The sequence below is a fragment of the Gavialis gangeticus genome, unplaced genomic scaffold, assembly GCF_001723915.1.
Source record: "Gavialis gangeticus isolate Ggan-Ray unplaced genomic scaffold, GavGan_comp1, whole genome shotgun sequence".
NCBI lineage: Eukaryota > Metazoa > Chordata > Crocodylia > Gavialidae > Gavialis > Gavialis gangeticus.
The window spans coordinates 109,698,133-109,711,290 of record NW_017729032.1 but is presented as its reverse complement, the minus strand read 5'-3'; positions in this window follow the sequence as shown (position 1 = coordinate 109,711,290).

The window sequence follows — 13,158 nt, the reverse complement described above, 5'->3', positions numbered from 1 at the left end:
GATTAAACAGGAATCATTGGAAATTGAAAAAAAAAAAAAAAAAAATCTCAGGTTGTAGTTTCCTAACTATGCATGAATTTCAACACCTGAAAATACTGGAAGTAAAATTCTGAAATTGTATGACTGTCAGAAGTTTCAATCTAGCAATTGTAAAATAGAAGCCACAAGGCATAAATTATTTGACCAGCCCTATGAAAATCATAAAAGTACACTTAGAACATTTTCATTTTAAAACATTGTGAGACTGAATTTTTCGCATAATAGGAAAAATTGTTTTTTGCAAATTTTTGGGCACAAATATCTTTCTTAGACAGTGGCAGCTGGTACAAAGTAGAGTGCCCCAGGAGTCAGTCCTGGGGCTGGTTTTGTTCAATATATTCATCAACAACCTGGAAGATGGGATGGAGTGCACCCTCAGCAAATTTGCAGATGACAACAAACTGGTGGGGGGAGGGGGGTTAGGATTCAGAGAGACCTAGACAAATTGGAGGACTGCACCAAAATAAGTCATATGAAGTTTAATACAGGCAAATGCAGAGTCCTTCTTTTAGGAGGGAACAATCCTAGGCACTGGTACAGGCTGAGTACTACCTGGCTAAGCAGCAGATCTGCAGAAAAAGACCTGAGGGGGCCACAGTGGATGATAAGTGACTATGAGCTAAGAGTGGGCTTTTGCTTCTGAGAAGGCTAACAGTATACTGGGATGCATTAGTAGGAATACTGCCAGCAGACTGAGGGAACTATCACCTTATTCAACACTAGTGAGACTACACCTGGAGTCCTGTGTCCAGTTTTGGGCACTCCACTACACAAAGGATGAAGACAAGTTGGAGAGAGGCCAGCAGAGGGCAATACAAACGGTTAGAAGGATGGGGCACATGACTTGGAGGAGAGGCTGAGAGAACTGGGCGTATTTCATTTAGAGAGAAGACTGAGAGGGGATTCAATAGCAGCCTTCAACTACCTGAACAGTGGTTCCAAACAGGATGGAGCTAGACTATTCTCAGTAGTGGCAGATGACAGAACAAGGAGCAATGGTTTCAAGTTGCAGCAAGGGAAGCTTAGGTTCGATACTAGGAAAAACTTTCTCATGAGGAGTGTAGTAAAACACTTGAGCGGGTTACCCAGAGAGGTTGTGGAATCTCCATCCATGGAGTTTTTTAAGACGCATCTGGAGATGGCCTTGGCTGGGATGATTTAGTTGGAGATGGTACTGTGTTCAGTAGGGGGTTGGACTAGAAGACCTCCTGAGGTCCCTTCCAGTCTTAATTTCTATGATTTATGATTAGTGATTCCTGATAAGCAGGGATCCTGGTTTTCTCAAATGTAATGCCACTAAATAGATAGATAGATAGATAGATAGATAGATAGATAGATAGATAGATAGAGTGGTGTTTCATTTTAATCATGGCTACTTTTTTAAATCTGAAAATTGGGGACTTTTTTATCAGAGAAAATCAGGATCACTGCTGACAAGTGCATCCAGCCCTTTCCAATTATTTTTATCGACCCCTGTTTCCTCCACTTCTAAAATTATAGGACACCATTTTGTAATTCTAAAATAGTTTATAATGATTTTTATTGCTTGAATGCTAGATGTATTTTTTGATGACATGAATTTGCTTTTAGTAAAGATATATTTTGTTGTCAGGGTTATATAAGTGTTGCAGAGTGCTTATAAGTTCAAGGTTTTTTTAGACTACTTAGACTACAGTGGTAACCATAAGTATTTAATAATATTGTTAGTCTATAAGAGGCCTCATTGCTGTCTTGGTGGGACACCCTTTGTGGGTTTTCAGGAGTAAAGACAGCAGTAGGCAAGAATGACAGAATGAAAGAGAATGGTATTAAAATGTTCCCATTAGTTTTCATTGAAAGATAACAGTATGAAAAGCAAAGAAAGTCCTGAAATAATTTCAGAAAGAACCACAGTAATGGAGCAATTACACTCATTGTATTACAAATAAAAACTTATTCTCTCAGTTACAGGATTCCTTGCATTTATATGAAGTTGTTCCTGAAGTTCCAATGCTTTAAACTTATGAAAGAACCAATCTTTTAAGGGGCTCAGCAGCTCCTGATTTTGGTAGGATCAAATCCTGGGTCAGCAGTTATGGATGTGAACATGCATTCACAAAGCATTCTCTGTAGGCTCCCCAGGGTACCAGAGATTGCTAAATTCATCCAGGTATCTCCACATCTTGACTGGCTGGCTGCCATTAGAGAAAACACACCCAAACCCTACCTGGAGTAGCTTCACCTCCTAGTGGACCATCCTGAAGCTACCCTGCCCAGAGGCTTCCACAAGAGATCTGGATTAAGTGTCCTGTCATGTTAATTGCATATGCATTAGTTTCTCCCCCACACCCTGCCATGGAACTTTACCATGTGTGCCCACAGATGCAAAAACAGTAGAGCATCCTTCTTGTAGCTCTGTGCAAATCTTGCTGGTGGCTGTGGGATAATACACATGCCCACTTGGAGATGGCCCTGCAGATAGTCAGGTATAAGTCATGATCAATCAAGACTCAAATCCAGGTGTCCACACAGGGTCACTTACTGCTTCCTATGACCACCAAGGTCTTAGACTTAATTTCTGGTAGCTAATGAGGACAAGTCCATCCAGGAGTTCATGGTTTCTAGAATGATCTGCTACCACCTAAGACCATTAAGTGGTTGTTCTGTAACTGCACCACCAGTGGAAACAGGTGGGAATGGATTATCCTGGGCACTTGAGATGACAAGCAGTTGCTACAGAACTTCTGGAGTGCCAGCTCACCCTGCCACCAAGCTTCAGGCATTAGCATCACCCAAACTCTCACTCCAAAGAAGAAGGTTCCATTGCCAACTGAAAGATAGCCCAAACAATAGCTGCTTCATTGCCAACCACTTCAGTATGGGGAAGTCTACAGCTGCAGTGACCATCCTGGACATGTATCCCATTATCCAGAACATCCTAGCCAACTACTTCATCCACCTTATCAACCTGCAGGAGTTTGTCTCTGACTTCTACCAAAGGGGCCTCCCCAACTGGTTGGGAGGCACTGACAGCACCCGTATCCCCATCCTCTACCTGTCCCATGGTGCCTGACCCAGAAGAAGTGGTGCTTGGACAACAGGTATGAACACTTTCCCAGGCTGTTTTGGCTTTGGCCTGTGCCTGTACTGGCTCTCTGACTAAACCCTTAGCTACTTTCCTGGTTCATTTTTGGACTCTGTGTTGTGCTTGACACTTTGGCTTCGTAATCCAACTTCTGATTGATTTCCCAGATACCTGACCCAACTCTCCCTCTGACTCCATTCTCTGTCCAACCCTCCAGCTTCCTGACAACTGCTCAGACTGACCTCCTGACTTCAAGACCTGACCTGTCCTATAACTGGATTTTATTCATTGATCCTGACCCAGGTTGACACCTCATTCCTTTAATGGACTCTGACCTGGCCAGTGTTACAGTGGGCACCTTCCAAGAAACTAAGGTGGGCATTTGCTCCACTCAGTCTGTGAGTCTAAAAACATGGGGTCCTGCCTTAAATCAGGCTTTCCCAAGATTGCAAAAGGACTTCCCACTTGGGTAATGGCAGTGGAGCTCTCAAACCCCACAAGATCTGTCATTATTGGAACAAACTTTCAACCCCTTCACACCCTTCCCCCCCCCCACACACCACTGTCCTTATAGGACACGTACTTTCTTCCAAGGAAAAAACCTTGTTCTCAAGGTTTATGTGGTGAAATTCAGTTACTGCTAGAGAGAAGAGATGTACCACTATGTTGGGGAGGGGATTGCCTTGTACACCCTTCTCATATTGGTCCCTCAGGAAGTATTTGAGTCATGGAAGGGGGCATTCTTTGATGGTGCAGCCAGGAAGCTGAAGTTCCTGTTCAGCGTGAGAATCAAGCTCAAGTGCTATATCTGGCTCTGCTATGATGAACTGATGTCCAAGGATACCTTATTAATTGGGGTATCCAATTAATATGGATTGGCCATTGATATGGCACTCATCCTATAATTATCTGCCTGAATAAAGTTCTCCCTGCTACCACACTGATAGAGTACAGCCCTGGTGTGCACTGCCATTAGTTTTCATGATATGTGTCTCTGATACAAGTTGGAAAAGGAGTCAGTTGGTAATGGGAAACCACAGTTTGGAAAAGGAACTGGACTATGGGAGGCTGAACGTTCAGTATGGTGAGTACTTACACTGTGAGACTCAGAATTGTCTTGCTCCCATTGACTTTCCCCTGGGATCAGGGGTGAGACTGCTCAAGTTCCACTCTCCAGATGCTTTACCTGGCAGTGATCTTGCCTTCTGGATCAGGTAAACTGTAATTACTTTTCCCCAGCAGAACTCCTGCCTCTCATGGGGAGGGAGAGAGCTTGGCAGATAAGAAATCCTTTCTGGTCCATGATGTAATGCAAGTTTGGTGGTTCTGGTTGGAGAACTGTATGTTTTCACATGTTCCCAACCTGAATGCCCTATTCACAACCTGGCTGTGTGGCTCTCCAGTGTGGGGTAAGGTGCCATCCATAGAACACCAACACCTCTGTTTCTTTCACTTTTCCTGCAAAGTTAAATAAACCCTTTTGAAATGTTTTGACATCACATCAGGGGATGCCAGATCCAGTGGATGCCTGGCTCCAGAACCAGTTTTGGCAGCGCCCTAAGGCACAACCTAAGACAAGGCCTTAAGGCATGTGGAAAATTGAGGAAGAGGAGGAAGGCAACTGGGATTGTTTCTGACCCTTGCTGAGGTTGGTAGGTGGTAAGCAGAATGCCATGGCTCCCACTTTGGAGCTTGCTGAGTGGGGTAGGTCTAGTTTTGTGCCAGCATCTGGGGTGGTGGAGGCAGCGTGTTTAGATACTTTCAATACTTGAAAGATACGGTGTGGGTAAGAGAGATTTATATTCCCACATGTTGAATAATTAGGTGTAAAATGTGAAATGCCCAAAGGTGTGGGAGAGAAGGAGTAGGGAGGGGGAGTGTTTGGGAATGAGAAATTAGCACAGTGGGTTCTATGCCTTATGGGGATGGGGCAGGGGTGTTACACCAATCTCCATTCAACTCTTTCCATATACTGGGGCTCTACTTTTGAGGTTTTCACCACAGCAGTCTGTTAATAGATTCTGCCTACAGGCATGGTCTAGAGTCCATCTACCACACCAGAAAGGAAGGACTTGGGCACAGAAGCACTTCAAGACAGACTTTTACCAAGGGCTTGGGATTGATGGGGAAACATTGTCCCACTGCTTGTCTGCTGAGCTTGCCATTGGTATAGTCCACCCTTGGTCATCCACACTCAGTCCTGCAGGGTGCATTTCCCTTGGTGCGTGGGTCCCTGTTACATCCACATGGTGCATAATTGAGGCATACCTTCTTTGGCAGTGGTTTCTCTGGTTGCTTGGTGTCAGAATAACTGCTAGGATTAGGAGGAGTGATTGGCAAAGTCTCTCCTCTCCCTGACAGCCCAGCAGTCATGGATTTGCAATGACATGTGGTGGTGCCCATGGAGTCTTGGTTTCTGTAAATGAGTGCGGTTAAAGTTGCAAGCTTGCATGTGGGTGTGTGGGTGCTCCCGAACTTTTCAGGGGCAACTATCTGTCTGTGGAAAACAAAAACTGAAGATCGTAATTAAACTAAGTTGCATCATTAACAATCACACACGGGTGCAAAACTTGAATTTGTTAGCTGCTTTGTTTATTAAAAATTTATAATCTAAAATTATAATTATTATAAAATGTTATAGTAACAATCTGTTATGGAATTGAATCCTATTACTGGTAGTATATTATGATCCTGAAATAAGGGAAGAGATGGGAAAGGGAAGACCAAGAAGAAAAAGGAAAAGGAAAAAGAAATAACCTAGTTCACATGCTTTTTAATTGCTTGCTCTACTAGAAATTTCTGTAGGTGCTAATGAGACAGATTAAGTCAATAGAGAGGAAACAGAATAAAATAACCCATGAACAGCTCGTGCCCCAGCAGCTGCAGGGGCACGGTGACAGTGAGCAACTAGCTCCCACAGACACAGTTGGCACTGTCAGCAGTGAGGGGGGGTGGCGAGAAGTGGGGGGAGTTGCAAGCACCGACCAAGGGTCAGCAACCACCCGCAAGTGCCATTGGCAGCTTTTATGGTGGCCAGCAAGGGTTGCAGACCACCCGCAGATGCTGCTGGCAGTGTTGGTGGCTCAGTGACTGCCCACAGGCACCACTGACAGTGTTGGCAGTGCCTTTTTGTAGGGGGTCCACCACCATACTCAGGGGGTCCACGTGCATCCACATGCACTTCCTATGCATCGCCCCTGAAATAACTATAGTAGTCAACACAAAGACGAACATTAACACTGCCTGCTGCCTGGCCCAGACTGCCCTTGGGATGATAAGGGCATTTAGATGGCATACTCAGGAAACTATTTACAGTACACTTTACATCAACACATGTTCACATTGAGGTCCCTGCCCCCGCCATCCCCACCAGAAATGCTCTCTGCTAGGTTCCCTACCAGGTTAGAACTCATCCCACTTAACCTATTTTGTCAAATACATGAGCACATTTACAGTATGTAAGTTCAAAACTTTTAAATTTAAAAGAAAGTCTCAAAAAACAAAAACAAATGAGAAAGAAAGAAAGAGAGACAAAAAAAGCACCTAGCCATGCTCCCTTATCCTGAGTACTGGTTAGCCATATAGATAGATAGATAGATAGATAGATAGATAGATCTATCTATCTATATGGCTAACATGCATGTGTGTGTGTGTGTGTGTGTGTGTGTGTGTATAAAATGCACTTTAAAAATTGAGGAAATTAAACTTTTTATAATTGTGTCTAATTTGATCCCAAAGTATTGTTTCTTTACATGATATGTGACTGAATGAAAGGAAAATGTGGGGACTTAGTTTCAGGTAGAAGTTATATTAATTACACATTTCTAATTCTATTGCATTTGATATGATATGACAGTTTTGTTACCAGAGATCATGATTTCCTTCACATTACATTTTTTAAAATCAAAAGCTGTTGTTTTTTTTTTCTCTTTCTTATTTTAATGAGAATGCAGTGGATAGCTCTCTGCATGACACTTTGGTAATATTTCAAACTGTTGAGTTCTCAACTCATACTAAGCTGAAAGGTACAATTACATTTCAAATTTTTGTAAGTATTCCTGACAATACTCTGTCTATTAATGATGTCAGTTTTAAATGTCCTCATGTTACAGCTCCCAGCATGTGAAGGACAATAACAGTTTTATTAATAGAAAGAAGTGTTGAATACTTGTAGTAAAATCCTGGTAATTTAGCGTTTTTTTTCTTTCCACTGAATATTCATCTGAGAGATGGAATGGATTGAGAAAGAACAAGAAATCTCAGGACTTCTATTTGAAAGCAAAATAAAAGGTGTAGAGTTATTCTTATTTATCAGCATTCACTTAATAAGACTTCAGCAAAAAAAAAAAATTGTATTAAATTCCTTCTATTGGAACATATTGTGTTAGACAGCAACTTTTTTTTATCAAATCACACTGAAACCAGCAAGTTATTTATGTGTCATGGAAGTGATTTGAAACCAAATTATAAAAAGAGAGAGAAAGGGGCGGGGGGAAGAGAGAGAGAGAGAGAGAGAGAGAGAGAGAGAGAGAGAGAGAGATGACTGCTGCTATTATCTGTTTAGGACAGAGTTCAATGTATTGCTCATACAAAAGAGAGAATTAGAATGTTATTCTGTATAACTCCATTGCCTTTAAATGAAGTATTCCAATTTACAGTAGTTGGATGCTTGGCTATTTGTGTTTGTGCACAAAATTCAACATTAAAATTGTTTTTGTATTTGATAGAATAATTTTCTTATTTACAGAGGGAAAATAGCTCAAATATATTATTGAGTTCTTTCTATCACTAGATTTCTTTTATTTCTAAATAAAGGGAACCTCAAGGCTTTTATTTTCATGCAACTTGATTGGCATGATTATTTTGACTGTGTATATAGTTTTCTTTTATTTATTTATTCATTTATTTTCATCTCACTCCAACATTCTCTTTGCTTCTCTGTGCTGATGACTTAGAAGAAGGTCCTTTAAAAGGAATCAATCAAAAAGGAAGCAATAACAGCCCTAATTACTATTACTAACTGAAGATAAACAGCACTAATACCATCCTGCCATTGATCATTTTTAAATGCTGTCAGAAAAATAATTGGTAGAGGTCATGAAGACTGGTCTGAAGTCACATTTTTGAACTGATACACAATAAGCAAATGGTCTTTGTCAAAGGTAGATTAGCTTGTCCTCAATTGTGAGAAAACTCACTGAATGTGTTTGAAAGTAAAAAGGAGGCTTTGCAATGGAGTGCATTCATTTCTGAAAAGCAAAGTCAAATGTATAAGTAAAATCACAATTTGCACATTTTGCTACCTTTGTTTCATAAATGACTGTACCACTTTAGGAAAAAACAGGAAACCCATTATGGGACAGAAGCAAAAGTTGTTCTTCAAAGGAAATTTTAGTTAAACTTTCTTGTTAAGAATTTTAGTGTGTACATAGGCTACTTAACCCATGTCAGTAAGTGGTGTTAGGGCTTTTCTTAACCTTTGTCTCTTCTTGTCCCAACTGCTAACATATGGAGTACTGAGGGACCAGTTCTAGATCTACTAAATGTGTATCACATTACAATCTGGCAAAAGTTAGAACCCCCTGATTTAAGTACTTAGGCTTCATTTAAGACAGGAAGGAAGGGAGTTAAGCATCTAAGAGCAGATTGCATAAATTACAATACAAAAATAAATTACTTCATCTAGCGAGCATGAAGTGCTGATCAAAAGAAAAGAGAGTAACTTAATCCTTAACCCTGTAGGAACGTGAGTATTACTTCAGGCTGCAGGAAGACACTTATCTCTAATTGAGACTCAGAACTGGAGTTTTGTGCCTAAACCATTTTTTTAAATAAAAAAGCCAATAATGTTGTGATTCATCTTTCATCAAATAACTCAGTGATTAAAACATTTATCCAGAATGTGGAAGAAAATGGTCATTTCCCTACCTTGACTTAGCGGATCTGGACCTGTATCTGTCAATTAAATGTTCTTACCAACAGGCTGGACACATTCTCAGTCTCTCCTGTTGAAGCTATTTCTGCATTGAATTATTAAATATTTTTGGGCTGAAGAATGAAGATAACCTAGGGTTAGAGCACTGATCTATGAAGACAACTTAATCTCTGGTCCAATTAATACTTAGTATAAAGTAGTGTACTTAGGCATTCATTGAAGTGAACTCTGGAATTCAGATCTTTTGGGAAAGGATTCTAAATACTGCTCTTTGGAATCATGCTGTCTCTGAATGTACCCCAATAAATATTTAATGGTTACATGTAAAAAGAAACAGTTTCAACTGGGGAGACTAAGAATAACCTATCCCTGAATATCCTAGAGCATGATAGTTACAGCATTGAGTTGGTGGGTGGGGCAAGTGGTTCAACTTCCTTCAGAGAAGATAATTAAACCTGTATCTCTTAGACTATTGGTGAGCTATTGGATGTTTTCTGTAGCTATTGTATGTTTTCTGTAGCGTCTATTCCAGGGAGCATAATTGGAGAATGTCAACTGAATCAGTGGCAGTTAGGTGCCACTTAAGATTTGTCTACACTGTTGTAGTAGCACTGAAGCTGCAAGCAGTCCATCGATGCACAACCCACCTACCACATCAGGCACACTTAAGACCTGCACGTTTAGCAGTTATGCCATTCCAGTCCTGATGGAGACCAAAGGATTGAAAGTAGACACAGAAAGATGAACTTGGAGCAGCTTTTCTAGCAAAATTCTGTCCATAAATCATGCCTGTGGACTCAGGTGTCAAGGCATGGGCAGGATAGACTGAGTGCCCCTGTGCTAGAATACTTCCCTAAAGTACAATCGATATTATAGAAACTAGTATTAATGTTCATATTAGGTTTCCCAAGATGACAAATAAGGATATTATTAATATACCATTTTATGTTGTAAAAAAGTGTTAGATTTATTAAACTAGAAAGTGTGTATATGATTTAATTTTTCTCATATATGAATGCATTCCATTGTTTTAATAGAATGTAAGTTTTACCCTTCTGCATGTAAGAGAAAAAAGAGTTTGCTTTTTTCCCCTTAGACTCAAATGAATGAAGAAGTATTAACAGAATATTAAGATTTTAAGAAAGATACCAAAGTAGTGGTTTGCTATTACCTTAAACTTGCTTAAGTTGATCCATTCTGGATCATAGAAAGAGACCAAGACACTCCTTGAATTCTAGCATAGGAATCAGAAGAACAAAGTGAGTCCCCAGCCAATTACATGAGTGAGTTGCGAAGGGGCAATATTAATATGGATCGATATTATTTTTATAATGCATATTTTGTAAGGGAGGTCTAAGGTGAAAGTAGGCACATCTACATGTATTGCTATGGTGATGTTGTTACTGACAAAAGGAAGTACTAAATCATGGTGCAGTAACGGCCCATACTGTGCTGTATGTGCAGTGGATGGTTATTTTAGCAGCTATTTCACCGTAGCAGCATGCATGTCACTATGGCAAAGTAGTTGCTGGTCATGTGTAAATATCCATGGATGCTATGTCACTGTAGCACATTGTTACATTGATGTAGCATCACCTGTAGATGCTCCCAGTGAGTTCTTTCCACCTTCCAGTATGCTGAATCTGGAAAAGCATGTTTATTATTAGTAGATTTTAAGTGTTTCTTTCATTATTATTATTAGGGATCCTGGTTTTCTCAGATTAAAAAATCCTTAATTTTGGGGTTAAAAAAAGTAGTCCCAAATAAACTTTTTTCCATAATCAAAATGAAATGCCACTATATACATATCTATGCAATAGTGGTGTTTCATTTTGATCACAGAAAAAATGTGGAATTTGGGTTACTTTTTTTATCCCAAAAATTGGGGATTTTTTTTGTATCACAGAAAACCAGGATCCCTAATAATTATTCTGTTTTGCAATCTTCATAGCACTGAGAAAGTTTGTCGTGAAGATATAGACTTTATTTGCTTTCATGTTATCTATTGCTTATTGGTTTATATGGACATCTCTGCAGATTAGCAACTAATTAAAAGTTCTAGAAGCAGCTAATTAACCAATCCCTTTAGTAAGTGAGCACCCAATAGATCTAAATTCCCCCTCAGGATTCATAGATCTTTGGGTCGGAACTTATCTTAGCAGATTGTTGAGTCTGATCCCCTGTCCTGGGCAGGAAAGAGCACTGGGTTTTGATGACCCCAGCCAGGTGCTTGTCTAGCCTCATCTTAAAGACTCCCAAGGTAGCAGAGAGCACCACCTGCTTTGTAAGCCCATTTCAGATTCTGGCAACACTTACTGTAAAGAAGTTCTTCCTGATGCTCAACCAAAATCTGCTCTCTGTCAGTTTGTGGCCATTGTTCCTAGTTACTCAAAGGGGTGCCCTGGTAAACAAAGCATCTCCTATTCCTTGGTGTGCCCCGCTCCTCCCCCACAAGGAATTTGTAGGCAGCCACAAGACCACCTCTCAACCTTCTCTTGTGGAGGCTGAAGAGATCCAGGGCCCTCAATTTCTCCTCATAGGGCTTTGCCTGCAGGCCCCTAACCATACAAGTGGACCTCCTCTGAACCCTCTCTAGGTTGTTGCTGTCCCTCTTGAAGTGTGGCACCCAAAACTGGATGCAGTACTCCAACTGCATCCTGAAAAATGCCACATAAAAGAGAAGTATCACCTCTCTGGACCTATTTGTCATGCACCTGCTAATGCATGATAAAGTGTGGTTAGCTTTACTGATTGCTTCATCACATTGATGAGTCATGTTCATCTTGGAGTCAACAGTAACTCCAAGATTTCTTTCTGCTGCTGTGTTGCTGAGAATGTTCTCTCCCAGACTGTAAGTATGCTGATGATTCCTTCTCCCTAGTTTCAGCACCTTGCACATGTCCTTATTGAACTGCATCCTATTCTGTTCCACCCACTTTTCCAACCTACTCAGATCTGCCTGAATTCATTCCCTACCCTCTAGTGTGTTAACTTTACCCCATAGTTTGGTATTATCTGTGAATTTGGACAGTGCTTTCCATGCCCTCATCGAAGTCACTGATGAAGACATTGAATAACACTGGTCCAAAGTCTGAGCCTTGTGGAATTCCACTGCCCACATCTTTCTAGGTAGATACTGATCCATTCACCACCACTCTCTGGGTGTGACCCCTAAGCCAATTTGCCACCCACTGGACCGTGTAATCATCTACATCGCAGTCACTCAGTTTATCTGTGAGAATAGAATGAGATACCATATCGAAGTCCTTCTTAATATCCAAGTAGAAGACATCTACCTCAATTCCTGCATCTAAGCATGTTGTGACCTTGTCATAAGAAGAAACAAGGTTAGTTAGGAAGGACTTACCTGCTATGAATCCGTGCTGGCTGCTCTTTAGCATTGCTTTCCCCACTGGACTCCCACAAATGGAATCCTTAATAATTTTTCCAACTGTTGCCCTGAGGAGTCAGGCCAATGCAGGTGAGTTCCTAAGTTGGGTGTTGTGATGTGTATGTATGTATGTATGTGCTTGGTGTACTTGGGATACCTGAGGAAAGGTTAAGGTAAGAAAGTACAAGTGTAGGGAATGAAAGTTGCTGGGAGTAAAAGTTACCAGGACCGGGATTAGAATCGGTAGACTAGAGGGGCCTGGGCTGAAGAAATGAGGCTCAGGGGTAACTTTAGGTTAATTGATCTTAATTGATTAAAAGACAACACCCAAAGCCTACAGAACAGGGGAGTGATGCTGGCACAGAGGTTGGGACTGGAGCCAGAACTACAGGGGAGCTGATAAGGTATGTGGGGAGAGGGAAAATTGGACTAAGGGAAAGTGTGGTGTTAAAGAGTGGCTCTGGGTGTAGGGAGACAGAGGATGGTTCTGGGACAGTTAGAGAATTTGCAGGGAGTGACATTAGGTTCTGGGAGCTGGAGAAAGGCTTCAGCTGCTGAAGAAAACTGTGGGACAGCCACAAGGAGGTGGGAAGCTGGGGTGGGGGGGTGACTACAGAATTTGCAGCTTGAAAACAGAGAGACAGCATGGAATCACAGGAAAAGCAGCAGGAGAGACTGAAAGCCAGCAAGGCAGTGGGAAAGCAGAGAAAGGCAGCAGAAAGTCACAGG